The 27,780-nt window shown below is 38.2% G+C and overlaps 1 protein-coding gene across 8 annotated transcripts in view; it reads left to right on the top strand.

The window, feature by feature from the left end:
* The window catches only part of LOC139463861 (poly(rC)-binding protein 3-like), a 348,995-nt gene that overhangs the window by 131,940 nt on the left and 189,275 nt on the right, over nucleotides 1–27,780 (top strand). For all 8 annotated transcript variants that reach the window (XM_071245245.1, XM_071245243.1, XM_071245246.1 and 5 more), the window contains exon 4: nucleotides 16,168–16,224. The gene's annotated coding sequence lies outside the window, so the exon portion shown is untranslated. The remainder of the gene's footprint in view (nucleotides 1–16,167; nucleotides 16,225–27,780) is intronic.

The raw sequence follows: 27,780 nt of genomic DNA, 5'->3' as shown, positions 1-27,780 counted from the left end.
TTTGATTCCCGACACGGGTACAATGTGTGAAGCCCATTTCTGGTGTCCCCTGCTGTGATATTGCTGGAATATTACTAAAAGCGGCGGAAAACCATACTCACTCACTCACTCTGATCATTAAGAAGTTTTTTTAGTTGATTCAATACAAAAATAAATTCTTAAAGAATGTGGCACACGTGTCCGGGTCTGAGGCGCTGCAATTGGCTGTGCGGAGTTGCATGAGATGTGCCAGAAACCTGAGCTGTAGGTTTGAATCCCAGTTCACCATGATTATGTTTTTAGGTTTGTCAGCACCATACCCGTGCTTAAGGGTTTCACAAAAGTGGTCAATGTCTGAGACCTGCATCACTTCAGGTTTTCCTTCACATGAAGCTGACATGCCATAATTGAACTGAAATATTATTCAGTATGGCGTTAAATGGAAATTTTAAGGAAATATATTTTCAGCCAACAAAAGAAACCATACGTATACACCAGATCAAAAAGAAAAATCGCTTTGTCGCCACCCTTGACTTCTATAGCCGCAGAACAACCGATTAATTTGTAATGGCCTTAGAGTTAAATACACATTCATTAAAGACAGATTATGTGAAAGGATCATTAGAGATCTCTACATCAACATATCTCATGTTATTGAAGGCAGTGAAGTGACTTGTGTCACTCCTGCAGGTCATGATAAGTTCCCCTTTCTCACAACGGCTCAGCTAACTCGGGTTTGAATTACGTTTATGGAGGGAAAAGGCACTGCTGGGAACACATGTTTTTATGCTCCTTCTTTGGTTTTATTTTCACAGTGAATCTAATCTGAGTTATTGCCAATCTTATATTGCAAGGATGGTCTTGAGGGCCGTACAGACTTTGACAGATGTTGGGGTTCTGTTGGGATGAATATCCCAAAATATGTGCATTGTATTTTAGTTGTCATACATGAGGAGGAATATTTTACATTTTACATTTATAAGCTATTTTAAGTGTCTAAAGACTAAAAAAGTCTGCTACCATATTTATTCGTGTGTATCACATTCTTTTTTCATCAATAATAAACAACTACTATATTCTAATGTAGAATGTCTGAAATAATACGACCTTCTCCGTGGTCGAGTGGTAGAGTGTCTGCTCGAAGAGCGTAAAGTCTTGGGTTCGATCCCTGGCCACGTCATACCAAAAGACCCCAAAAGATGGTACTTGTTGTTACCCTGCCTGGCACTCGAAATTAAGGAGCGAAAACAAGGACTGGTCTGCTCTGAGTCAGTTTCTTGCGTCTAAGTGGGGTATTCATGTTAAACTGCGGCATGGTATCTCAGTGTGCTAGCACTATAAATCGGCTCCAACCTGGAAGAAGCAGCCCCACACGGTCACGTGCATGCACGTCGCTATATAAGTGCAATAATCTTGGACGCGACGTTAAACAACCATTTCACCTCACCTCACCTCAACTCACCTGAAATGATATGAAGGAAACGTCCGTGCATATTATGCACATGATTTTTTTTCCAGAATTTAATTGCCCATAATTAGGGGTGTTTGCTATATATGAGTGTGTATGATACACAAATAAATACATTATTTCATCAGACAAGATGGAAGTTGTGTATGTACTGTTGGATTTTTGTATATAGTTTCTGAATCCCATGCTTTAAAATATATACAAAGTCTGCTGTTCCACAAAGCGATCATAGCACCAAGTAACCAACTCCCATACTTTAACATAGACCTGCGACTGTCGTAGCACTACAATTGCTTTGGGAAATGGGCCCTGCTTCAATGGCATGAGGGGCGGTCAGGTAGCCTAGTGGTTAAAGTGTTCGCTCGTCACGCCGAAGACCCGGGTTCGATTCCCGACATGGGTACAATGTATGAAGCCCATTTCTGGTGTGCCCCGCCGTGATATTGCTGGAATATTGCTAAAAGCGGCGTAAAACTATACTCACTCACTCAATGGCATGAGATTAGTGATGTCATTTGATTGTGATGTCACATTAACCAATGATGTCAAAATGGCCTACAAAGCATTGTGATGCAATTTTATTGCAGCAACATCTTGAAAGGATTGCTTCATCTCAACCAATCGATGTCTTCTGTAGATGACAGTTTTTGACGATAAGCTATATTAACTTGAATTGGGAATGGTTTAATTCTTATTTGGGAATTTTTACTGACATTTACTGTAGATATCTGTCTATGAGCTGGTGTAGATAATCCCATGATATGTGAGGTAAAGTACAGCATTTACTTTGTTTTGACTTCATTAGAACTTGAAATGTAATTAGGAACATATGATATTGGAAACAGATGTTTAATAAGGAAGTCAAGATTGACCTTTGTCAGGCAAGGTAGTAAAATCTGTATGGAACTGTGGCATTGAAAGAATATAATGAAGTAGAAATCCTTGTCAGTCCTGCCTGCCTTTGAAACCATAGCTTCTAAATGCTGGATTAGAAGATACAGATGTTGAATTGTAACTGAAGATCAGTGCAAAAATGAATGTCATTTTGAAATAGTGATCAGTTTCTTACATGTGGGAAAAGAATTTAAGATAACTGATATCAAACAGATGTGCAAAATCTGCATCCTAAACAAGATAGATGAAGATACATACACTTTTTTACTATATTGTCCAAACTATAGCACAGAAAGACAGCTACTTCTTCAGACAGTAGATTTATTATATTGTCAATTTGATAACAATTTTGCAAGTGTCTTAAATCCCTGTTCTTAAAGAGACAAATCTGTTATAAAACTTCTCTGACTTGTGAAGAACCTACCTTGTAGACAAGTCTATGACATGACTTTAATCTTTATAAAACTATTTTGACTTGTCACTAATGTATTTTCGTTACGTGTTTGCTGTCAAACAGATTATGAGATATACTAACTTTTATGTATCTTGTATAATAATAATAATAACAACAACAACAATAATAAAGCTTTATGCATAATGTATAGTAAGCTTGATAATGTCACTCACGGCCGTTGTTATGTATTAAAGTGCCTCTGCAATCATGAGAATAGACGAAATGTACGTTGATTTGCTGCTGAAATGGTGCAATTTGAGCGTGTGTAAGAAACAGATTACTACACTTGTGCCTGTCAGATTCCATTTATCTTACAACTCGTTGTTTAAGAACATATCTAACTGGCTTTCGCGTGTTGGATATGTTTTGAAACAATTCGCTGTGAGATAAATGTTATATGACAGACACTTGTGCAGTAATCTCTAAGTAACTTTGAAGCTTGGAGTTTCGTCTGTCTCTAAAGGAAGAATCCTCACTACCTATTGATTTCTTTGTTGTAAATGTTTAATATGAACTGATGTAAGGCTCTAATGCTGACAATAAAGGTACATTAGCAATTCAAGTCTTCATAAGTAGGATAACAGTATGCGATTGTTGTGTTAGTAATAATGTTTATTAAGTTTTTAAACCATAGTATCCTTGTCTAAAGTTGATAAGGATTTTTTCTAATCCATTTAACACCAGCTGAACGATTTTAACGGAGAAATGATATTTCAATAAGTTGGAGTTAGAATGTAGCAACAGTAGAACATACATATAACAAAATAAAAGGGACCAGAGGAGTCAGTTCGTTATATAACTTGTTTGTTTTATACGTTTTCGCTCGGAAATGTCCGCTATCTTTGCTAAAACAAAATATACAGATGCATTTTTATACACGTTTTCTTCTGCATCTACCGATTTCTTCCGATTTCTTCCGATTCAGTTAAAAAGTACCAAATGATACAACTTTTAAAAAATTTGATGCACTGGTCGCAAGAAATTGTATTTTATCGGAGTAATATATTCCAATGTCACCGAAATTACTGTAAACATTATTGAGTGAAATTTGTTTGTTTTACAGACAAGATTAGTCCAATTACATGGACAGGTAAGATAAACATACCGGTAATGCAAGTTTAACAAGGTTGAATCATCACTTTGTGTTGATTGGCCGCAATTGTGTTGATTTGCGTCTGATTGCGTACAGCCAATTGTCAGTGACACTCAGTTCGCTATACACATCACTAATTAGTGGTAGACGGGCTTGTCGGTGATCAGATACCAGTTTGCTTTATCCATTAGTTCGCTGTAGAGAGTTTGTTATGTACGTAAATTTTATATGATAATAGGAGATTGTTTAACAGTTCGTTGTACCTGTTTGTTCGCTCCATCCGTGTTCGTTATATCCGTGTTCTACTGTATTCTTGTTGTATGTAGACAATTAATGACTGTCACTGGGATATAACGGGATATATCTTATGAGCAACACCAATCTGTGTGGGATACACAAATATCATTTGTTCAAAATATGTATACTGAGGGAAACAAATAAGGGAACAATGAAAAATGAGGAAAATAAGCTTTACTGTCAGTACATTTGAAATAGCGTGCACACAAATTCAACACATGTCTGAATGAAATGTTGAGATGTGTTTGCGTGCATTGTTTCCAAGACACATTTGGAAGACAAGGCTGGGAACCTATGATAACATAATTTTACTGGGTCTGTAACTAAGTGTTCCCTTACTCTGTTCCATCAGTAAATATGCCAGTAATATGCAGATCATAGCTGTCCAGTGTTATCACTGAAGATCAAGTCTATACTACTCAAAAGAACTTAGGAAACACCAGATTCTTTCATATTACTTTGTCATGTCATGATAGATTAACTATAATTATATGAAAGAATTGGGAGTTCTTTAACCTCTTTGAGTGGTATGTAATTGTGAAACGTTACAGTGAGGTGAGGTAAAATGGGGTTCAACGTTGCGTTTAAGATTATTGCACTTATATAGCGACATGTCTGTCTGTCTGTATGTCTGTCTGTCTGTCTGTCTGTCTGTCTGGACTACCGATTTTATAGTGCCAGCCCAATGAGATACCATGCCGCAGTTTAACATAAATACCCCACTCAGACACAGTATACTAAACTCCGAACCGACGAGTCCTTGTTTTATCCCCTTAATGCCAAGTGTCAGACAGGGTAACAACAAGTACCATCTTTGACATCTTTTGGTATGCTCTCAGGGAGGACACTCTACATTACAGTGGCAAATGTTTATGACTTGTAAATAAAACGAGAAAACCCCATCTTTAATGGATTATTGGATGAATCATGAATTGTCTCACTTTCCAATAAGGTTTTGACTTGCATTGTGGTATGTGCGATAATATAGGAGTTTCCACAACAGACGGTTATGCCACGATATTCTTATTGATTGGGACTTTCCTAACTATTTGCGTTTCCTGTTTATCAATCATTTCACATTTCAGCAAGTGCAGTTGGAAGGGAGGGCTGTGAATAATTAGACAGTATTAGATGCTGCAATGGAAAGTGTCACATTAGGCATTTTGATGCAGTGGACATAACAAGTGATCCCACGAGATGCCTGGCTTGAAGCAGCAGACAAAAATATGACATGAATATTACATGAATATATCACAGTGATGAATGGTAGGTGAACTGGGATTCTAACAGATTGTGGTTCAAAATGAATTATTTGTGCAACATGATCTGGGGAGATGTGAGTGACAATGACTTGTGTTTTTTGTTTATTTATTGGGTGTAAAAATACTATATTTTCAATAAGGAAAATTCCAATCAGATATTCAGTCCATAAAAAGTACACTTGTTTGCCTGTTGAAGATAAAAACATTCACCTTATTACCTGAAATAACTTCTCAGGAGTGATATATGCCCACAATGGTGAACTTGATAGATAAAATCTTATAGATTGTAAGTAGATTGCAGGTTTGTCTCTTCATCCTTGGAACCAATTTGGAATATTACTTCTTTGAGGCTGTGCTCGGAATCTCAAACTGACAAAAACAGTTTGTGTTTTTATTCACTGGTTGTTTACTGAAGGGCTCTTGGGCTTATTTCAATTCATGCTTTTTGTACTTCTGGATATTGCTTCTGTTTTCCCTCATCGTATTGCACAGGGTTGAGGTCCACCCTCCCCTGTCTGGGGGTCCTCACATTCCTGCACAAATAAATCTTCCGTGTGGCGTGAAGTCACGTTTCAGGGAGAGGATGACGAGGTGTGTCAGGATTGGGTACCAAGTGTTAACAGCATCTTATTGTGCCCCTCCAATCCCTGCCTCATTTGCTCTGAAGCTTATTGTTGTATATCTTCTGAGGTGAAAATAATAACGTTTTTTTCAAGGGAATGAGCTTGTTTCGGACAAAGGATGTGTAAGGGAAGGGATCTCAAAGGCAGCACTTAAAACTTAATATTGACTGATCCAATTTTTGTTCCACGGAGCAAACTTAGTTCTAAGGCCATTTACAGTGTACTTTGAAATCAAATGCTGTTGCATGAGATTTGGAATTTTAGTTCAGCTCACCTGAACTGCAAGATTGCGTGTCTTGAGGTTCAAAGACATTAGTGATGTCATTTCATTGTGATGTCATTTCATTGTGATGTCATGTTAACGGATGACATCACCATGGTCTGCAAAGCATTGTGATGCAATTTCATTATAGCGATATCGCCTTGCAGGTGTTGTCCATCATCTACATCCACTGTTAGACAGTTGAAAGTGATCTGTGATAGTGGGGGTCATTGAAACTGCTCACTGCATTCCAGAATTCAAACACAACTGTCATGGCTGCCATATTGAAAATGTCTTTTTGCCCAATATTCAGTTATGATGGTTAGCTCAACTGGTTAAAGACTTGATGACCTTATGGCATCTGGAATCTTCCCACTCAGCAGTTTGCTTACAAGTTTGGTTTCCAATTCATAATTCACAAAAATTGATGGGCAACAAAATCTTGTTTGTGGATATACTTTTTAAGAAGGATGATCAGAATCCGTTATTATTTCTGGAATTCAATGATTAGAAAAGAACTATTGTAACAATAAGGCAGTGAAAAATAAGGCAAACATTTTGTTATATTGTTGTGATAGTTAGCTCTTGGTATTACGCCCAGCCTCATCACTACATCTTCATTGTATTTAATTAACATCTTTTGAGTTTTATATACACTCAGTATTCGACCTGTGAATATCCAAGGTAGAATAGGTCTTCAGCAACCCATGCTTGCCGTAAAAGGCAACTATGCTTGTCTTAAGAAGCGATTAATGGGATCGGGTGGTCTGGCTTGCTGACTTGGTTGATGCATGTCATCGTATCCCAATTGCGTCGATCGATGCTCAGGATGTCAATCACTGGATTGTCTGGTCAAGACTGGATTATTTACAGACTGACATCATATAGCTGGAACAAAGCATTCACCTGATGAAGGGCATGTGGTCCTGAAATGTTGTAATAAAGAAGCTGTTTTCCATAAAACATTGGCTATTGTGTATTTACTCTACCAATCATCAATGCTTCATCAAAGCATTATAAGAGTTAATACTTAATGAGGAACATATCATGGGTGGATACAGAGGGGGTGGGGGGTGGAGATGGGGGGGGGGGGGGGTTGCCCACCCCACCACCCCCTTTTATTTAGAAAAAAATCTTTATTTCTGTATAAATTACCACCAAAGACAATAAATAGATCTTAATTGTGCACCCCCCCCTTTTCAAAAAAGCTGTATTCGCCCATGCAAATGATATAAGTTGTTTTTTTTAAATGTTAATATGTGATCTTTTATCTGACAAATGAGACACAATGTGTAAGTGTATGAATTACTGACGTGGATTGTCTGCGCAATATATTACTTTTTGTCTCAAAGAGTGTGTCTGTGCATAAGCTTCATGGCATTAAATGGCTTGAAATTCAATAAGTAGTACAAGACTCTGACTGCGTCTTAGGCAGATGGTAGTGCTGAAATAACAAGATGAGAAAATTATATGAATTTAGGTTGTACCAGAAACAAGAATTTCAAATTTAGTTTGATGAAAGCATTTGAAAATAACAACAGGATGCTGAGGCGCCATTGCATCATGAAATTGAATTCATTTTTATCTAACCCTTTTCTTCTTTTCATGAATACATTGACAAATAATGATCGTGCCTCGTCTTGTGTCACTTTGAAATGGTAGGTGCAAGATGTGAACTGGGCTCAGTGGTGAATTAAGTCGGTCAAAGCAGGGAGATAGAGTTCCTCTCTGAAGATTGCCTTATTGAATTGCTTGTTATAGAGGCTTTGGACAGATGAATTGCCAGTAATTACGCTCTACACACGACTAGGCTGTTTCCTTCATTGAACCTGTCGAGGAGGGTGTTCTTAAGAGATGCCTTCTTCTATGCATTCCCTATAATGTGCATTTAAAGGTTTGGATGGATACCTGAAGTTTTGTCAAATTTGCTCGTATGTTTTCTTTACCCTATGATGAATTTCAGTTAATTTCTATCACTTCCATCAGCACCTGCCCTTACTTGACCAGAAAGGGAGACTAGACTCAGATCTGGCAGCCTTGGTAACTTTGTTTGAAGTCATTCCAAACCTACATTATATTTACTTTCAGATATTTTCTTTATTATTTTGACCTTGGATTTGTTTTATTTGTATTTTTTGGACCAACCGACCTGAATTTGTGGGCAACAATCTAGACCAAAAAGAAAGAAAAATATTTGTCCTTAGATATAGAGCTTAAAAACTACTGAACTATTTTGAGGGAAAATGGAGTGAATATTATGGAGCTGGGCTGAAATGTTGGACTGCTCCAGCATTCTCCCTGTTTCTTGGTTGTCAGCAAGTCATGTGCTGAAAGACCAAACTGGTACATGTCCAAGACTTGCATCACTTCACATCAAACTGACATGCCGTGATGGAACTGAAATACTGTTCGAAGAAGTGTATGACCCAACTTGCCCACTTGCCACTTCAGTGTTTCTTGTCAATAGAAACTACATTGAGGACATAACCCAATTTAAGACATCTAACCAAGCTTCAGCTTTGAACGAAAACGTAGTCATCACTCAACATATCAGCTTTGGATACAAGATTCAGATGGCGTTGCTGATAATGTCCGTGGTTCACATCATACGATGATGATGACGCCAAGGCAGCAGTCAGTAGGTGACTTCTGAAATAGGCAGTAACTATTTCAACTAACTAGCCAGTCTGATACACTGAAACCATAGCACTATCTCCACTATCTCTACAGTGATAGAAACTAACATGTTCTGTCCCCTCATCCTTATAGTGATAACATATAGCAAGACCCTTAAAAATGGCAATTTTCTCCTGGTCCTTATGTTTCCTGAACTGTTGTTCAGATTGGCTAAGACTATAGGACTACTGCCAATTTCAGTTGCTGCTCTTTGTTGTTCAAGGCAATGTAACTTTTTTTCTACTGGTAGAATCTGAATTTGCAATATGCATTCTCTGCTTGTCTCAAAGTAAGAAAAACGTACAACCTTATGGATGACAACTTCTGGTTTATTGCATATAGTGAAGTTTCGATGTAGATTCTTACACCGTTATCAAGCTGGAGTGACAACAACCTAGAATGCCAATCGAACAGTTTGTCTCAAACTATAGAATACCTGATGTGGTCAGAAATTGTCAGTGCTTTTTGTGAGAGTGACTGAATGTATTGTCTGACCCCAGTGTGTCAAATAAGTCCAAGTAATGCTGGCCAGATGGGATAGCTTGCCTTTGAAGTTAGTAGCCAATTTAGATTTTACTCTCTTAAAATATGCGTTGGTTTATTTTTCGAGAATTCTTTCTGCAGAGGTATCAATATAAACCCAAATTGCAAATCCTTAGTCAAATATTATGAAGGGGGGTACTTTAATTTCACATCCTTGGTTCATTACAGATATTAATTTTACTTTTTATATTTGATGGTCATATTGATCTACAGAAATGGGGGAATTTGTTCATGTTGATCAACTTAGAGGTGTGCATAAAAAACATCAACATTAAAATGTCATTAGCCAGTCGTGCTTGGGACATTTCAGAATCTTTAGCCCAACCAACATTTTGCATGCCATGTGCTTGCAGGCAAGTGGCTATTTCACAGACTGGGGCATGGGTGGCCCAGTCGTCTAAGGCGACGCGATTCGCTGTGCAGAGTTGCATCCCTTGGGCACGCCAGAAACCTATGATTGTGGGTTCGAATCCCAGTTCGCCCCGATTATGTTTCTAGGTTTGTCAGCACCATACCCGTGCTCGTGGGTTTCACCGAAGTGGTAAACGTCTGAGACCTGCATCACTTCGTTCTTTCCTCCCACATTAAGCTGACATGCCGCGATATAACTGGAATACTGTTAGAAGCAGCGTTAAACCCAACTGACCCACCCATATTTCACAGACTGTCTGGTGCAGATTTGATTGTTTACAGGCTGCTGTTGTATTGCATGAACATCAACAATCAATACAAGTGTGTGAATGGAGTTTCAGGTTCCACTGCATGCGATAGACATGCCACGATTCTAATATACATAGTTGTTATCTTGCTCAAATCAATCCAAGTCTCATGGAAAATGTGTATTCCAAAAGAAAATTTGTTAAGCCTTGGTGTGGTAATTTAGCAAACTGATTTATGGAAGCTATGATGAAGGCAAGTCAAGGATGTTTAGTGATATATGTGATGTATGACAGTTGTGAGAGGTGAAGACGTATGGCTCCAACAGAGCGCTGGTTAATGATGCATAGAAATAGTTTGGAAGGTGTGGAGACCTCATCATTGGCCTTTTGAAAGAAACGACTTAGTTTATTTATTTCGTGATCTGTTTTCTTTTTCAAAAATCGTTTGATCTCCAAGGTAAGGGGTATTTATGTTAGGTTCATATTTCGACCTATTGGTGATTGTATGGAGAGCTTATATGGTTTTGGAATAAACAGGTTTACGTTTGCAATAATGTTTGGGGTTGTTAGAAACTGTGTTTCCTAAAGTAAAATGTTTTTTAAGCAAAGGTTGAAGTGAATGTTCTGATTTTAGATCAGATACAAGGCACAGAGGTAGCTGTTGTTGTGTAGACTGAGAGGACCAAATGAAAACACTTCAAATGTTGTAGGAATTCCACTTTAATGCTCGGCAAGTTTATAAACATGTAGGTGTGCTGTATTTATCCACGTATGAAGTATACCCTAAAGATTACTTTCAAGTTGATGGTCTGGTGGATAGTGTCTTGCAGGAAAGTAGAAGGTCACTGGTTTGATCCCCTGGCTGTGTTTTACCTAGAGTAGTTAAAAGATGCTACTTGTTGTTGCCTTGTCTGGTGTTCAGCATTAAGAGGCTAATACAGGGACTGGTTGGCTTGGAGTCAGTATACTGTGTCTGAGAGGGGTATTCATGTTAATCTGTGATATGGCATCTCAGTGGGCTAGCACTATAAATCTGGCATTAGTCTGGACGAGCAGAAGCAGCAGTCCTTATGATCACCCGCCCAATATAGTTGATATAGAAACAGGCTCCGTCCGTCCGTCCGTCCGTCCGTCCGTCACGTTTTGTTTCTGGAGCCTAACTCAGAAACCGTTCAATATTTTTTCATGAAACTTTGCAGGTTTGTCAGGTACATGCTGAACTGGTGCCTTTTGCTATTTAGTCATTTTAGAATTTTTTATTTTTTACGTTTCCATGGCAACAATATGGACTTAAGTTCCAAACTTTTCTTTTTTATACAATTTCCATGACAAGTTCCACCTTGGTTAAAAAAGATTCTGTGAGGGTAGGGTTCGTTTCCGGAGCATAACTCATAAACCATTCAATATTTTTTCATGAAACTTTGCAGGTCTGTCAGGTACATGCTGAACTGGTGCCTTTTGCTATTTAGAAATTTTAGAAATTTGTATTTTTTATGTTTCCATGGCAACAATATGGACTTAAGTTCCAAACTTTTCTTTTTTATACAATTTCCATGACAAGTTCCACCTTGGTTAAAAAAGATTTGTTTAGATTAAACTATGTCATAAATTCTGCAACAGGGGCAGGGGATATAGCCACATTAGTGGCAAACTCTTGTTTAAGTGGAGAAACATTGAACAGTATAAATAACAGTATTTAACTTATTAAAATATTTTTAAAATATATATTGGAAAGTTCTCCCAGTGCATTTGAGTTAATAGCATTGTGCAGTGAACACAATACTATACCAGCTTACATTCTTAAAGATTTGATCACACAATCTAAGTCACAGACATGCAGACAGATTTACAAACTATCTATGATTCATTTAATGTCTCTTTGTATTTATTCTATACACAAGTATCAAAATCAGTTGGTATTAATGTCACTGTTATGGTATCAAATAAAAGACAGATGAGCTGACACAGATAGAAAATGGCCTGACAGACAGATAATTAGTTAAGTCATCCAAGTCATGCTTTTCTGTATATTATTGCATTTTCACCCTGTACAATATCCTGTGAAGACAAACACAATTATTAAGTTTTCCCCTGAACTTGAAATTGTCCCCCATGGCTTAATTGGTTTTCTACTGGTTATGAGAGGTGAATTTGATTTCATGTTACTGTGCAAAGCTGTAAGCTAGCTTTGGAGAGATGTAATCAAGGAATTTAGATTTGACTAGCATATGTTAGAGTTACTTTGAAGGAATACTGGAAACTTTGTGCTTGTTGATGGTCACAATGGTGCTGAGGTGCACAGAGTGTAACATCACAGTCAAGATTATTGCACTTTTATGTAGCAACATGCACTGAGTTACCAAACTGCCATTCAGGCCATACCGTATTTGACGTAATAAGCGTACCGCTCTAATAAGCACCCATGGCGATATTTGTTAATATATTGGCTATTGAACAATTCCAATTAGCACCCCTTCCGATTGATCAATTTACACAAGACTTATTTATAATATGTGTGTTATATGCATCCTTAATTATGGGCAATTAAATTCTGGAAAAATATATCTGCCGTATATAAACCTTTCAGGCTGTCAGCATAAACCATGAAATTAACGATCTTTCAACTGTTTTTCACCAATATAATATTCTAATAAGAGCCCCCTATTTCTAATTTTGAGAGCACTCTGGGCGTGTATTATGTTGAATACGGTATGTCACTCACTAGATTGTCTAGTCCAGACCTGATTATTAACAGACCACTGTCATACAGCTGGGATAGTGCTGAATACGTCGTTAAACAACAAACAAACAAACAAATGAAACAAAGCACAGCACATATTTGGCATATTGCTTATTGTCATACAACACAAACAACACATAATCACGAAGTAGATTTGAGTTAATTACTGACTACAATTCCTACGATAATTTTCATACAATTTTATCCTTATGCATCATGGCACAGTGATCGCGATGCACTCAACTTGCATGGAATTGTTTGCTGCGGGATTGAAAATGGATGAAAAACTCAACTGCTCAACCGCAATGGTTTGTTCAGAAGGTGACAGTGACACCTCGAACTGATGGTCTTGTGGTTTCCAGGTTGAACTTCTGAAGAGATAGAAATCTTCAATTTCAAGCTTGGCTATTTATGACAGGCATAAGATTTCTCTTCAAATTTTGACGATTCAAGAAAAAGCCTCCGAGACAATATAACTGTCATTGAGTAAATGAGCGTCCCCTTTACCCACACTATTAAACCAAGTTCAAATTTTTTTGTCATAAGGTGATACTGTTATGTAATGTTGCCCACCAATTTAAGGGGCTATCACAACGAATATTGATTGATGGAGGAAAGTCTTCACAACGTCCTTGTGAAAGTACCTCAAATATTTGATGCTTCCTGGAATGAGCCTTCAGCAGCAAGGGCATTTCATGGGACACTGCATTTTGATCCCCAATCCATATTACTCCCCGATGGGCATTTTCCAGCCTGCAGTGCTGGTTTGCAATCAGGTGAAAAAAGAACAGAAATGGTACCCAAAAAATATTATGTCTGCTCTCAATCGAGGGAAAAACATTATAGAGGAAATGAAAACAGGTTGTGATTAAAACTGGACATGCTTAGCGGAATGTGAAAAATGAAATAGACCAGTGTTGGTCATACATGTGTTATGAAGAAGTTAATGAAGGCTTGAAATGCGCAGGAGATATTCAGCCCATTTTAGATTTGTATCAATGGTGCAGGCTCTTTAAAACTATCACAGCTGGATTCTTGGCTCATTCTTGTAACTGCACACACTGGCTAAAACTAGTGTAGATGCATTGCCTTAGATCAAGGTATTGTTGTAGGTATTTATTTTTTGTTATTCAAATGGTCAAAGGTCAGATATTTTAATCATATATTCATTACTGTGAAGGTTTTGACAGAAAATATTTATTCTTAAAATGTGAAGAACCATAGAATTAAATTGTTTGTCAAGATTCTCTTCAATATTTGAATCACAAATTGTATTTAAAAAGTTCGACTAAATTCATTTGACATGACAAGAAACATGTTTTACTAGATAGGTCGCAACTGTTCCCCAGTTGCATTCTTCTGACTCTATTGACATTGCACTTAAGCGAACAGGTCTAGCTGTAGTAGCTCAGTCTTCTTATCTATCTATAGCAAGTCTCCATAACCTTGATGTCAAGGTACGTTGTCGTTGGTTTGTTGTTTTACGCTGCACTCAGCAATATTGCAGCTATATGACAGCGGTCTGTAAATAATCGCGTCCGGACCAGACAATCCAGTGATTAATATCATGAGCATCGATCCACGCAATTGGGATCGATGACATGCATCAACCAAGTCAGCGAGCCTGACCACTCGATCCTGTTACTCGCCTATTACGACAAGCATAGTCGCCTTTTACGGCATGCTTGTTGTACGTTGTCAGAGAGAGAGAGATTATCTGCTCATACGATTACTGATTAAAAACGTTTTTTTTCATAAGGGATGTGTCATTCCCCTGTATGTTCACAGATGCTTTTTCATAAAAGTGTGACTACAATATGTAATGATTACATTATATTAGTGTCTTTCTTATGCTGCTGTAATTAACAAGAATACACATAGCACAGAGAACTATTCAGGATTCCAAATTGTCATTGGATTTCTTGAAATGTCTTCTTTCCAGAAGTATTTTAACACATCATTCAACCCATGCTTGCCGTAATAGGTAACAGGATCAGGTAGTCAGGCTAACTGACCAGGTTGATGGGTGTCATCGTATCCCAATTGTGTGGATTGATGCTTCTGATGTCAATCACTGGATTGTATGGTCCAGACTCGATTATATACAGACAACTGTCATACAGCTGGAATATTGCTGGGTGTAGGGTTAAAGAACCAACAATACAATACAATACAATACAATACAATACAATACAATACAATACAATACAATACAATACAATACAATACAATACGGTAATGTACAATTTAACCTCTTCCGCTTGTATGGTCTTGTTATCAATGAAATACAAGTCACCTCGACCACCAAGCCATCACATTAGTTATGATTCTATTTACATGAAATGGGAACTTTTAAATTCCCATTTGGGAATTTTACTGACAATTAAGCCCTAACATTGGCCACTGAGCAGGCCTAGGTAAATCCCTACATGCATGCTATCAGTTGATTGTGTCATATTATAAGCAAACACAGTGTCTCTTGTGATGTTATTCGTAAAAGCTTTCACAGGTTTCTTTGTTTGATTGTGTTTGGGCAATGGCGTAGCCTTGTGGTTAAAGCATTTGCCCGTCATGCCAAAGCCTAGGTTTGATTCCCCACATGGGTACAATATGTGAAGCCCATTTCTGTTGTTGATATTGCTTGAATAGTGCTAAAATCAGCATAAAAGAATACTCACTCACTTGATTGTATCTGCTTTGTGGCCAGACTGGTTGTCTAGGACTTGCTGGGATGATAATACACTCAGTACAGCTACAATACAGCTCAGACAACCCAATTTCACCTGATGTCACCTTTCATGTCTATACTTATTCTGTCATGCCATCACTTGATGTTGTAGTACAAAAGTTGCATATGTTGAAAAGAAAACAATGCTTGTTGTCAATCACACCAGCCCTGTCCAGAGTCTTGTTCGGTATGTGGTCATTATAGTTGCCATTTCACAGGCTTATCCCATTACTGTGAGTGAGTGAGTGAGTGAGTGAGTTTAATGCCGCTTTTAACAGTATTCCAATTATACCATGGCATGAGCTTGATGTGGCAGGAAAGCCTGAAGTGATACAGGCCTTAGACGTTCACCTCTTTTGTGAAGGGTATGGTGCTGACAAATCTAGAAATATAATCGGGCCATGCTCCCATGCTCCCCATATTATAAAGTTTGTAAGGTTTGTGTTTAAATTATTGCCAAGTTGTTTACTCTGAGTTTTGCATTTCCAGATTTCCTGCAGAATATAGATGCCTTTCCCCTCTCAGGGAGACAGCAATAGTGTACAGGTATGTGTGCTGTGTTTGTGTGGCTTTACAGCTGTAGACCTGTGAACATCCGGGATAGAATTGGTCTTCAACAACTTCACTTTAGATCAAGTCTGTACTACTCAAAAGAACAAGGTCTTAAGCAAACCATGCTTGCCCAAAATGTGACCGCTGGTTGTAAGAGGCAACTAACGGGATTGGGTGAAAAGGCTTGCTGACTTGGTTGATGCATGTCATCACATCCCGATTGCTTAGATTGATACTGATGATGTCAATCACTGGATTGTCTGGTCCAGACTTGATTATTTACAGACCGCCGCCATGTGTGATTACGTTGATTATTGCAGGTCTGATTATATGCAACATGCTAATGTACTCGAAAAAATGAGTTCACTTAGTCATTCTTATTTTTAAGTAATGACACAGCACCTAAGGCGACACTTTTTTTATTTCTTTGTTTACGGATTACAAACTCATTTCAAAAGTGTGGCAGGCCAATTTAAAAAAAAAAAGAAAAAAAAAGCCTCTCACATTTTTTTAACTTGAATTTTGTCCTAAAAAGTTAGGTAGGTATGAAAAAAAATATCCTGCCGTAAAATACCTCAATTTTTCAAGAACATTTTATTATATCCCTGGCACAAATGGCAGCATAACAATATTCATGTCATGGATGGAAATGCATGAAAGACGCTGCTATTTTAACACCAGCCAACCAGAAGATTACTGCTGTGACACCAAGTTCCCAGAGACTCTTGTGTGATAGATGAAACCAACATTTATCAAGGAAATTATCTGCTGAAATTAACATCTTTGCTACTACATGTTTGGCCATACACTATTTGAAAGGTCTAATTAATTCTCGTGTTTATAAATATGAAAGTTATGTGTATTACATTATTTAAATAATTCATTAACAACTAAATAAAGTTCGTTTTAAATAAAAATAATGTAAGCTAAAACATTCATAACATCCAGATTAAGGACCAATGCTGTGCAAATTTAACGATTTTCATTTGGACTTTGAAAGAGCGGCGCATCCGTAAACCAAGAAATAAAAAAATTGTCGCCTAATGCTTGTCGTAAATAATGACCGTCATTGTGGCACCTTTAACTTGACAGAATGTTTGTCATCCAACCCTGATGATGTGAATCTTTACTCTTGCTTCACTCACGAGGTTGTTGGCCCAGAAACAATCATTTATGATATAGCTATTAATACTGCTGTTATACTGCTGAGATACGGACTACAACTTCTCAGGACTTGAGCTGAACACTAAACCATATGTAACACTAGGGCTGGGACAAGTCCAAATTTACACACACACACACACACACACACACACACACACACACACACACACACACCCGAGGTACCCGTCCCAGCCCTATGTAACCCATAGCATCACAAAGACACACCCACCCATCCATACCCACCAATCCACCACATGATATGGATTTGATAACCACCCATCTACTCTCTCAGCCTGTATAGGATAGGCCAACTAGAGACACTTCCTAATGGGAAGAAACGAATAGTTAACTGCAGATAAAAGACAGCTATTGGAACATTACCATGTGATAATTAGTATCATGTGAATGATTGTGTTCAGCCACATGAACCATTAAATGATCATAGGTAATAAATATCTATTTCTGGTGTGCAAACTTCCATCATCAATAAACCATAAAAAATTATTTATGTTGCCATAAGGCCACACTTTTTTAATTTTATGTTTCACAGACTTATTCTAGCTTTTCCACAGTAGGGGGGACAATATAAAAATAAAATAAATAGCCATGTCAATCCTGTATTTAATAATATGAAAATCATTGTACCGTTGAGTTAAAACTGCAGCTTGCTTCTTGAATCACTGATAGTGATATTGACATGGAATATATATAACATATTTTTTTGAGGGTCTATATTACTAACGGGAGACATAATAATAAATAAATATTTTTATGTTATTGTTATGAAACGAAATATAAAAAATGTGTGGCCTTCCAATTGAGCTATGTTGAATAAGACTTTTTATTCCCTGCTCGCCCGAGATTTAACCAATTGCAGTCACCTATTCTAAGTGTGTTACAAGCTGTTATTCCCTACTGCCCTATATTTAACACCCACTGCTCACCTTGCCTTCAAGCAGTTAGCTTCACCTTGTCGACAAGTATTAAGTTTCTACTTGCTCCAAATAAACTAGTGTTGTAATTGATTGTGACTGTTGTAGCATCTGTCTGATACCTCTACATCCTGATAACATTGTGGTTAGCTGAGTTTCCATGTCTCATTGGTGGGTGAGGTGAAGTAAAATGGAGTTTAACATCCTGTTGAAGATTATTAGGTGGTGAGGTGAAATGATGTTTAAGTTCGCATTTAAGTTTATTGCACTTACATGGCGACGTGCATGCACGTGTGTGTGTGTGTGTGGCAGCTGTACTCGTCTGGACGATTGCTGATTTTAAGGTGCTAGCCCACTGAGGTACCATGTTGTAGTTTAACATGAATACCCCACTCAGACACAGTATACTGACTCCAAGCCGATCAGTCCTTGTTTTAGCCTTAATGCTGAGCGCCAGTCAGGGTAACAAAAAGTACCATCTTTTAACGTCTGTTGATGAGACGCGGCTGGGGATCAATCCCATTACCTTCTACTCACCAGGCAGATGCTCTACCACGAGACCACAGAGGCGGTCTTGAAGATTATTAATTCATGTTGCGCCATGCATGCATGTGTGTGTCTGGCTTCTTAGGATAGTACCAACTGGTTGATTTTTTAGAGCTAGCCCTCTAAAATATCATGACGCATTTAACATACTCCACTCCTAAAGATAATACTGACTTGCTGGCTTGGCCTTGTTTTATCACTTAAGGCTGAGCGACAGGCAGGGGAACAACAAATACCATTTTGTAAAGTCTTTTGGTATAACATGGCCAGGGATCAAACCACTACTGAAACTACAAATTTCCTTTTGATGTGAGGTATCGAACTGGGCATCAAGGTTCCAGGTAACAGCATGCGATGGTGTGAAGTTGAAGCTGAGCGACCACCTCCATGGTCTATTTGTAGAGCGTCTGCCTGGAGAGGGGAAGGTCCAGGATTCGATCCCTGGCCACCTCATACCAAAAGACGTTAAAAGATGGTATTTATTGTTACCCAGCCTGGCGTTCGGCATTAAGGGGCTAAAACAAGGACTGGTCAGCTCAGAGTTGGTATACTGTGTCTAAGTGGGGTATTTTTGTTTAAGTGTTGCAGGGTATGTCAGTAGGCTAGCCCTATGTAATTGGCATTAGTCTGACAAGTACAAGCAGCCACACATGCGCATGTGTGTTGCCACATAAGTGCAATAATCTTGGACGCGACGTCTAAGCCCATTTAAACTCACCTCAAAGATGTAACGGTGTTCCACTCTTTTATGAATGAGTGAGTGTGATGAGTATTCCAGGCACCTGGAGACAGGTGGATAATTTAGCCCAAGGTTGAAATGATGAACTAGTGCATTTACCACTTAGCTGACCGTGAGTAGACCTTTTTAGGATTCTACAATGTTAATGAAGGGAAATGTGTTATTCAGTGTGGGCTGGTTCAGTATCTTTATTCGTGTCTATCTCGTTGGGCTAAGGAAAAGTTGTTGTCAAATATGTACTTTGTGTCAACTTATGTCAACACAAGCTAATGTCATGTTTTTACAAATGAAAGTTTAAAAAGTAATCCTTAGTTTTGTTAAATCTTGAACAAGAAAGTTTCATGAAGAATGAGTTATTTTATTTCTTTTAAATTATTCCCCGCAAAAATCCGAATTGCAATGAGAGGATCTTATTTGTTTGTCATCCAACAGCAAATGGTGAACCTTGAGCTTGTCAGAGAGCATTGTTAGAAAAATGATTTGTTGAATTTGCAATCTCAACATCTGAAAGTGAAAGATGAACTTAGCATTGCCAAAGGTTTTTCATTTATTATGGGAGTAAAAGAATTGAAAGAGCTTCTTCTTCAAGGAACTTGTGAGATGGAGTCCTCCTCTTCAGCTGCAAGACAGATGAATGGAAGGTTAAAAGGTTTACCGAGAGCTGTCAGAATACATTTAGCGAAATACACCAGAAAACTGCCTTCAAACAGTGCTGCGTTTGGCACCACCAGGAAGCTTTTTTTTATCTGAAGTTATGTGTTTTATTTATAGACTTTTTGCAGTAATTATCAGTGTACAAAATTGGCTTGAAACAGGGGTGATGTCAGCATACATAAGGTTTCTTTCTCTGTGTCTTTGGGGACTGTCTCAAAAGTTCAGTCAACCACTAGATTAAAAAAATTTAATCTAAAATTTACCACCCACCTACCTCCCCTAGATTAATGCCCTGTATAATGAGATATCACTAATAACTCCACACCTCATCTCTTGCGGGAGACTGTGAACTTTTGCGATGCTCCCTTACAGAAGATGAGGATTGTCCTTCTCTGCCACTGTGCTCACTTGTCAGATACTGCTTGTAGATACAGATGGAGAGATTGAACATGTTTGAAATGAGGGTATTGAATAACTGTAGAAATGGATTGTTTAGTGAAAAATGTCCAGGAATCATGTGGATTGTAATCTTCAAGACTTCAGGGCTGCTGCTAAAAATTTGCATGTAGATTTAATATTTAATCTACAGTATATACTCAGAACCTTGGGAGGGGTGTTTGGGGAGGGTGTGTGTGTGTTTTGGAGTGTGTGAGTGAGTGAGTGAGTGAGTTTTTTTTTTTTTAGCCCTTTTAACACTATTCCAGTTATATCACAGCGTGTCAGCTTAATGTGGGAGGAAAGCCTGAAGTGATGCAGGTCTCTGACGTTTACCACTTCAGTGAAACCCACTAGCATGGGTATGGTGCTGACAAACCTAGAAACATAATCGGGGTGAACTGGGATTCAAATCCACAATCGTACGTTTCTGGCGTAGTAGGTGGGAGGGTGAGTGGAGATAGTGCAGGAATTGGCCCAGTTCTTATATTTGTGGTCATGGTAAATCAATTTGTGGAAGTGTTCAAAAACGACACAGTACAGTGGAAATGATAAGAATAACATGGTCAAGGTCAGATGACCAGAACATTTAATCAAATCAAACATAACAAATTCATCATATTGCATCAGATTTAACATTGTCACAAAACAAGTTTGACTTGGAAATATCAATGAAAACCTGACGAAATCTTGAGATAATGTTCAGTAATCATCAAAAGACTTTTTTAAAAAGAATTCTTGTCATTTCTATTCTAAAAGTGTGTCAAGAGGAAACCTTTCAAGTTAAGAACGTTGAATCCCAACAACTGAGGTCTGTCCTGAAACAGAAATACGTAACAAGGCCCGGAATGCTGGAACAGGCATCGATGAAGGAAATCTATTCTAGATCTTAGATTGTGTGACAGAGGAGAAGTAAATATTGTTCAAACGTGTTCAAGTATTCTTGAGTTAAGAGTTTATGTGTGTCAATCTGTTTTTCTGAAATGATAGTGTCAGAATTTTGTGAACATTTATCTATTGGGTGGTGGGATGGCCTTGTGGTGAAAGCACCTACTCATGTTGACAAACTGGGTTTGATGCCCATTTTGTCATGAAATGGCTTAAATATTACTGAAAGCTGCGTCTAACCAAGCATGATCACTTGTTCACTCAGCTGCGTATGCATAACATCTTTTCAGAGATATTTCTTTGGGCCACTGCAAATTGGTAAAATTCCCACGGTGGGGTTGGGAGCAAGTGTGTGTAATACAGGTTTGGGTGCCGTCCATCTGCTTTTAGTTGGGGGACAAGTTTGGTTTTTTTACTCACTATGGATCATTTTGCAAACATTAAGGGATAGATGTGTTGATTGAATTGGAAAACCATCTTCAAACAAAATTATTTTCCAAAGTTAAAGGCCTGGTTTGATGGAATAGACATGGTGCTCAGGACATTCAATTGGAACACTTTGTGGGAAATCTCTATTGATTCAAGGATGACACTTAAGGGATACATGCATAGATCAAGTTTGAAAACCAGCATCAAGAATGAATGATCCGAAAAACAAATATTCAATTTGGTGTACCCTGATTTGTTCATGATTTTCAAATCATGACTTTGAAACCCATAATGATTAGGGTAAGAATTGATATTCAGCAACACATGCTTGTTGTAAGAGGCAACTATTGGGATCGGGTGGTCAGGTTTGCTGACTTAGTTGATGTATTTCATCGTATCCCAATTGCTCATTATGTCAATCACTGGATTGTCTGTCGAGACTCAATTAATCACAAACATCAGTCACGTAATTGGAATATTTCTGAGTGAGGCGTTAAACAACAAAGAATTAAAGAAACTTGACTTTGAAAAGTGGCCAAGAGCAATCTGTTCACTATAACCTTGTATGATGGGTCAAACAAGTGGGTATGCAAGATACAACCTACAAACTTAACAAGGTGCACACACTGACAGAGTAAAAGATAAAAAACTTACTTAACACCAGAAACTGGGTGTGTGAATGTAAGACACTGAGCAGGAAATGCGGGTGCCCGGTTTGGCTAATTACGAGATAAGAATTTCTCCTTGACAGCAGCAGCTGAGTGAGCATGATGAGGGAGGATGATGAATGATGTGCTATGTTCCAGAAAAATACAACTGACATGAAGCTTAAAAAGAGTTGTCTCCTTGCTGGGTCTGTACAAGATCTCGATAGCCAGATTATCAGTGTCTTATGTTTTATATGTGTGATGTTTTGCACCATTATGTTGCTGTTGGACTGAGGGACCTACCATTGGATATTCTGGGCCTGGGGGGCCTGGGATGTTGTATCGGAATCCAATATTGTTTCAGTTACAGCTGCAAGAATGGGGCGCTGGTGGCCAAGTCTTATGTCCTGCAATTGGCCGTGCAGAGTTGCGTCCCTTGGGTGTGCCAGAAACCTATCATTGTGGTATTGAGTCCCAGTTCACCATTATTATGTTTCTAGGTTTGTCAGCACCATACCCGTGCTTGTTGGTTTCACCAAAGTGATCAACGTCTGAGGCCTGCATCACTTAAGATTTTCCTCCCATATGTACAGCTGTTCATGAATATGAATATGAATTCTGTTCAAACCCAACTAACTCACTCATTCAAATTGTATGACTTCTGAGGCTGTTGCCTCAATAAGGTTAGAAAATTATATACATTTTTTACCATTCAGCAAAACTCTTCTGCAACAGAAACAGTAAAATTGTTAGTTCACAAGTCTTAAGTCCTATCTGAATTATACTAATTTTGAACAAACAGACTTACGTTAATTTCAAAACCTGGCCCAGTGGTTAAAAACAATGACTTACATGGGTTCAATGTGTGAACCTCATACCTTGTGTCCCTGCAGTCCAGAGGAATCTTTATGTGGCAGTAAACCCATATCATTCACTCATTCAAATGATCAAATTATGCCTATAGCTATCTGTTACAATATGGTTGCACAAGCGGGAATTCATCTTGAAACACTATGTCCCTACTAGATTTAGGTGTCTCATTTTGTATGTATATAAATCTTCTGAGCTGTTAAACATATAAAAGTAATCTATTTAATCACTGAAGTCCTGTTGTCTGAAGATCATGAAGCATATCAACAGTGAGCAGGTTCTTCTGCAATGGAAGATACCATGGTAACTCTGAAACGTGACATTGCTGATCCCACCAGCAGATGAACCAGAATAACAATGGTGGAGTCATACCGAATACTTTAATTGGTCGTTGTACCTTGATTTATTACAGTTTTTGGCTTCCAATATGAGGGAAACAACCAGTGATTGCCAGTAAGTCAGTCTTCCTGAAGGCACTCAGGTAGCAATCTCTTGACTTTGATCTAAGTTGTATGGGTATCATCATGCAGCTGGCTTAATTATCTTCCTGAACAGAAAACTGTTGTTGGACACCCTGGGAGGGAAGTGATAATATCATTCTAGAATATACCATGTTGCAGGCTGCAAAAACACATCAATAAGTACAGGAGCACACTCAGATGGCAGGGCTGAGAATCTCATAATTTGTTAATTAAATCGTGATGTTTCTTTATGTTGTTTATTTAAAGTGTGTTGATGAATGAAATGTAATATTACACAAATATTTGCACTCATGTCTTTTTGCTTGATAAATTATTTCAAAACTGCATAATCATGATGCCATAATTAAGGTACTGGTGTTTTTTTTATTACCGTATTCGACGTAATAAGCGCCCAGGGCGCTCTCATAATTAGAAACATGAGGCTCTTATTAGAATATTATTTCGGTGGAAAAAACAGTGCTGAAAAATAAATTTCGTGGTTTATGCTGACAGCCTGAAATGTTTATATGCGACATATATATTTTTCCAGAATTTAATTGCCTATAATTAAGGATGCATATGACACACGAGTGTGTATTATACGCGAATAAATAAGTCTTGTGTACATTGATCAATCCAAAGGGGTGCTAATTGGGATTGTTCACTAGCCAGTATATACGCAAATATCGCCATGGGCGCTTATTAGAGCGGGGCGCTTATTATGTCGAATACGGTAAGTCGAATTTCTGGGAACCATGAAATATTTCAGAAGTTTAGACAAGCAGATGCGGATATCACTCATGAAATGTATGTTTTCAGTATTGGGAAAACTACTTTGCAACAAACTGCCTCTGTGGTGTAGTGGATAGAGCATCTGCCCGTTAAGTGGAAGGTTGGTAGTTCGATCCCCCAGCTGCCTCACACCAAAATAACGTTGATAAACGGTACTTGTTTTTACCTTGCCTGGTCCTCGGCATTAGGGGGATAAAACAAGGTCTGATCTAAAAAGTGAACATGTAAACAAATGTCCAGACAAGTACAAACAGTCACACTGGTGAACACATGCATGTCGTTATATAAAAGAAATTATCTTGAACACAACGCCACTTTAGCTCATGTAGCAAGGTGAATATAATTTATAACACAAGTAATACTTATACCTTTTGAGCATAAACACTGAATGCATGTTAATGACTAAGTATTCCTACAATACAACATGTGCTTGTCATTGGTAATGGCTTCCGTCCATCTTTTGAAAGCAAACCGTTTTAGTTGACAGATATTCAGCAGAGTTCCTTCTTGAAGGTTGGTTGTTGTTTTTTTATCACTTTGTATTTTACTCCGTTACAAATGCTTATGATACTTAGATAAATGCATAATCATATCCAATTTATGACATCATGGCAGCCCTAGAAATTAGTTTTTCTTAAGGCTTGTCCAGAGGACAAGTGTACACAACATTTCACAGGTCTTCAGAGTTTGAATCTTTTGTTTTGTTTGTTGTTAAATGCCATACTCAGCGATATTCCAGCTTTATGACGGCGGTCTGTAAATAATCGAGTCTGGACCAGACAATCCAGTGATTGACATCATGAGCATTAACCGTGTCAGCGAGCCTGAACACCCGATCCCATTAGTCACCTTTGAATCTCGTTCTACTTGAACTTGAACAAGACACATACTCTGTTTACTTTTTCTGTCAGTTTTATTCAGTTCCAATTTGTTGCAAAATTAAAGCCTCGAGAACTGGTTCAGAATTATAGCCCTCATAGCTACTTGTGAATGAGGACTATACATTGGATTCTGACTGTCCACAACACAATTTAGTAGCAGGCTAGCGGACTACCCTGGATTTCAAAGGCTGATCTGACTGCAACCCAAGTGGTAATACAGACAAATTTCTGCTGAGATAATGCAGTTACATAGTATACTGTGTGTCTTTCACAGGTATTGCTGACCCGTGAAGATCTGGGGTGGAACAGGTCTTCAGCAACCCATGCTTGCCGTAAAAAGTTACTATGCTTGTCTAAAGAGGCGACTAATGTGATCTGGTGGTCAGACTCACTAACTTGGTTTATGCGAGTCATTGTATCCCTATTGCGTGGATCGATGCTCATGATGTCAATCTCTGGATTGTCTGGTCCAGACTTGATTATTTACAGACTGCCGTCATATAGCTGGAATATTGCTGATTGTGGCATTAAACAACAAACAAACCAACAACAGGTATTGCTAATTTTATTCAACCATTTCTTGAAGATGCATGCATGCATGAATGAATACGTCCACATCAGCTTTCAATATATTCCAATGTTCCAAGGGGCGGTCAGGTAGCTAAAGCGTTTGCTCGTCACGCTGAAGACCTGGGTTCGATTCCCGACATGGGTACAATGCGTGAAACCCATTTCTGGTGTCCCCCACCGTGATATTGCTGGAATATTACTAAAAGCTGGGTAAAACCATACTCCCTACTCCCACATCATATTCCTGAATATTCATTTGAAACTTGTTCCACGGGAGACCTTGACAAATGAACCATGGTTTATAGGATCCCCCGTAGCTCTTGGATCTGTCTTGTGATGGTTGATGGTATCCACTAGTGCACTGCCTGCCACATTGCTGCCACTGATAAAATGTTCCCGGGTTATTTAGAGTTGCAGTGACAGTGATTGAGTTTTTAAAAGTTGTACACTTATCTCTGACTAAATCTTTAACCATCATGAAATGAATAGGACATCTTTGATCACAAGTGAATTACTGCTCGCTGAACTACCCTTTTTGAGGGTTGTGTTGTACCTTTCCCACACACAGGTGTATCAAGATCATACACCTTGTTATTATGTGACATGCTGGATTTGAAATAAATATATATCCCATATCTGTCAGGGTGTTAGTGTAACTAATCTTTGTGTCTGACACATGATTTATGATGATAAATTACCACTGCACTGATTATTCTCCAGAGCGCCATCTAGCATGATCAGTCATAACTAAGAGGAGATAACTCAGCAGTAACGGGAGAACTTATCCATCATGTAAGAGTGTAATTCTAGTCTAGATTGACAAGTGTCTCAAGGGAGTGAAAGACCATGATTCAAGAGCTGATCCCTGATTTAAACATCAACATTGCACTTCTCTTCAGACTCAGTGTCCAAAAGCCTTGTCCTCATCAGTCTTGATTAGGTGTTAACATGTTTTTTACACTAACAAAACATTAGCGCCCATTTTCACATTAAGCATATCTCCTTTGTAATATAGGGATGAATGATATGTTGAAATATATAGCTATGTTTTAGTCTAAGCTGATTAAATTCTTTGCTACAGAACTTTTATAAAGTAATGACCTTTTTTCATTGTTAAGGGGTTTTGATGTATTTGCAGTCTTGTTGGCATCAGAGATTGAGTATTGGTTTATCAGTGGATCAGGAGAAGAGGCGTTGACTTACATTTTAACCCTCGTGGGATGCAGGGAATGGTATGGAATATTAACAGGTTACTGTCATTGATCTACTGTTAGCTGATGGAAACAAATTGATGAATGGATTTTTCACATAGAAAGTGTATTTTGTTTTTCAGTATCGTTTCAGCTTCATATGCTAGCTTTTAAGTTGGTGTGCCAATTATGTGATCTGATGAAGGCAAATATTCCTGGCAGTCATCTTTGATATCAGTGATGTTGAAGTGTGTGTATATGTCCATATGTCCATATGTATAAACCTCTCTACACCATTCCATACATCACTTGCTTGATAACGGTGTTAGTATCAACACATTTTGATATTGTA

The sequence above is a fragment of the Haliotis cracherodii genome, unplaced genomic scaffold, assembly GCF_022045235.1.
Source record: "Haliotis cracherodii isolate W230 unplaced genomic scaffold, xgHalCrac1.p SCAF_16, whole genome shotgun sequence".
Taxonomy (NCBI): Eukaryota; Metazoa; Mollusca; class Gastropoda; order Lepetellida; family Haliotidae; genus Haliotis; species Haliotis cracherodii.
The sequence above is the reverse complement of the archived record's forward strand: the minus strand, read 5'-3'. Positions and strand labels throughout refer to the sequence as shown.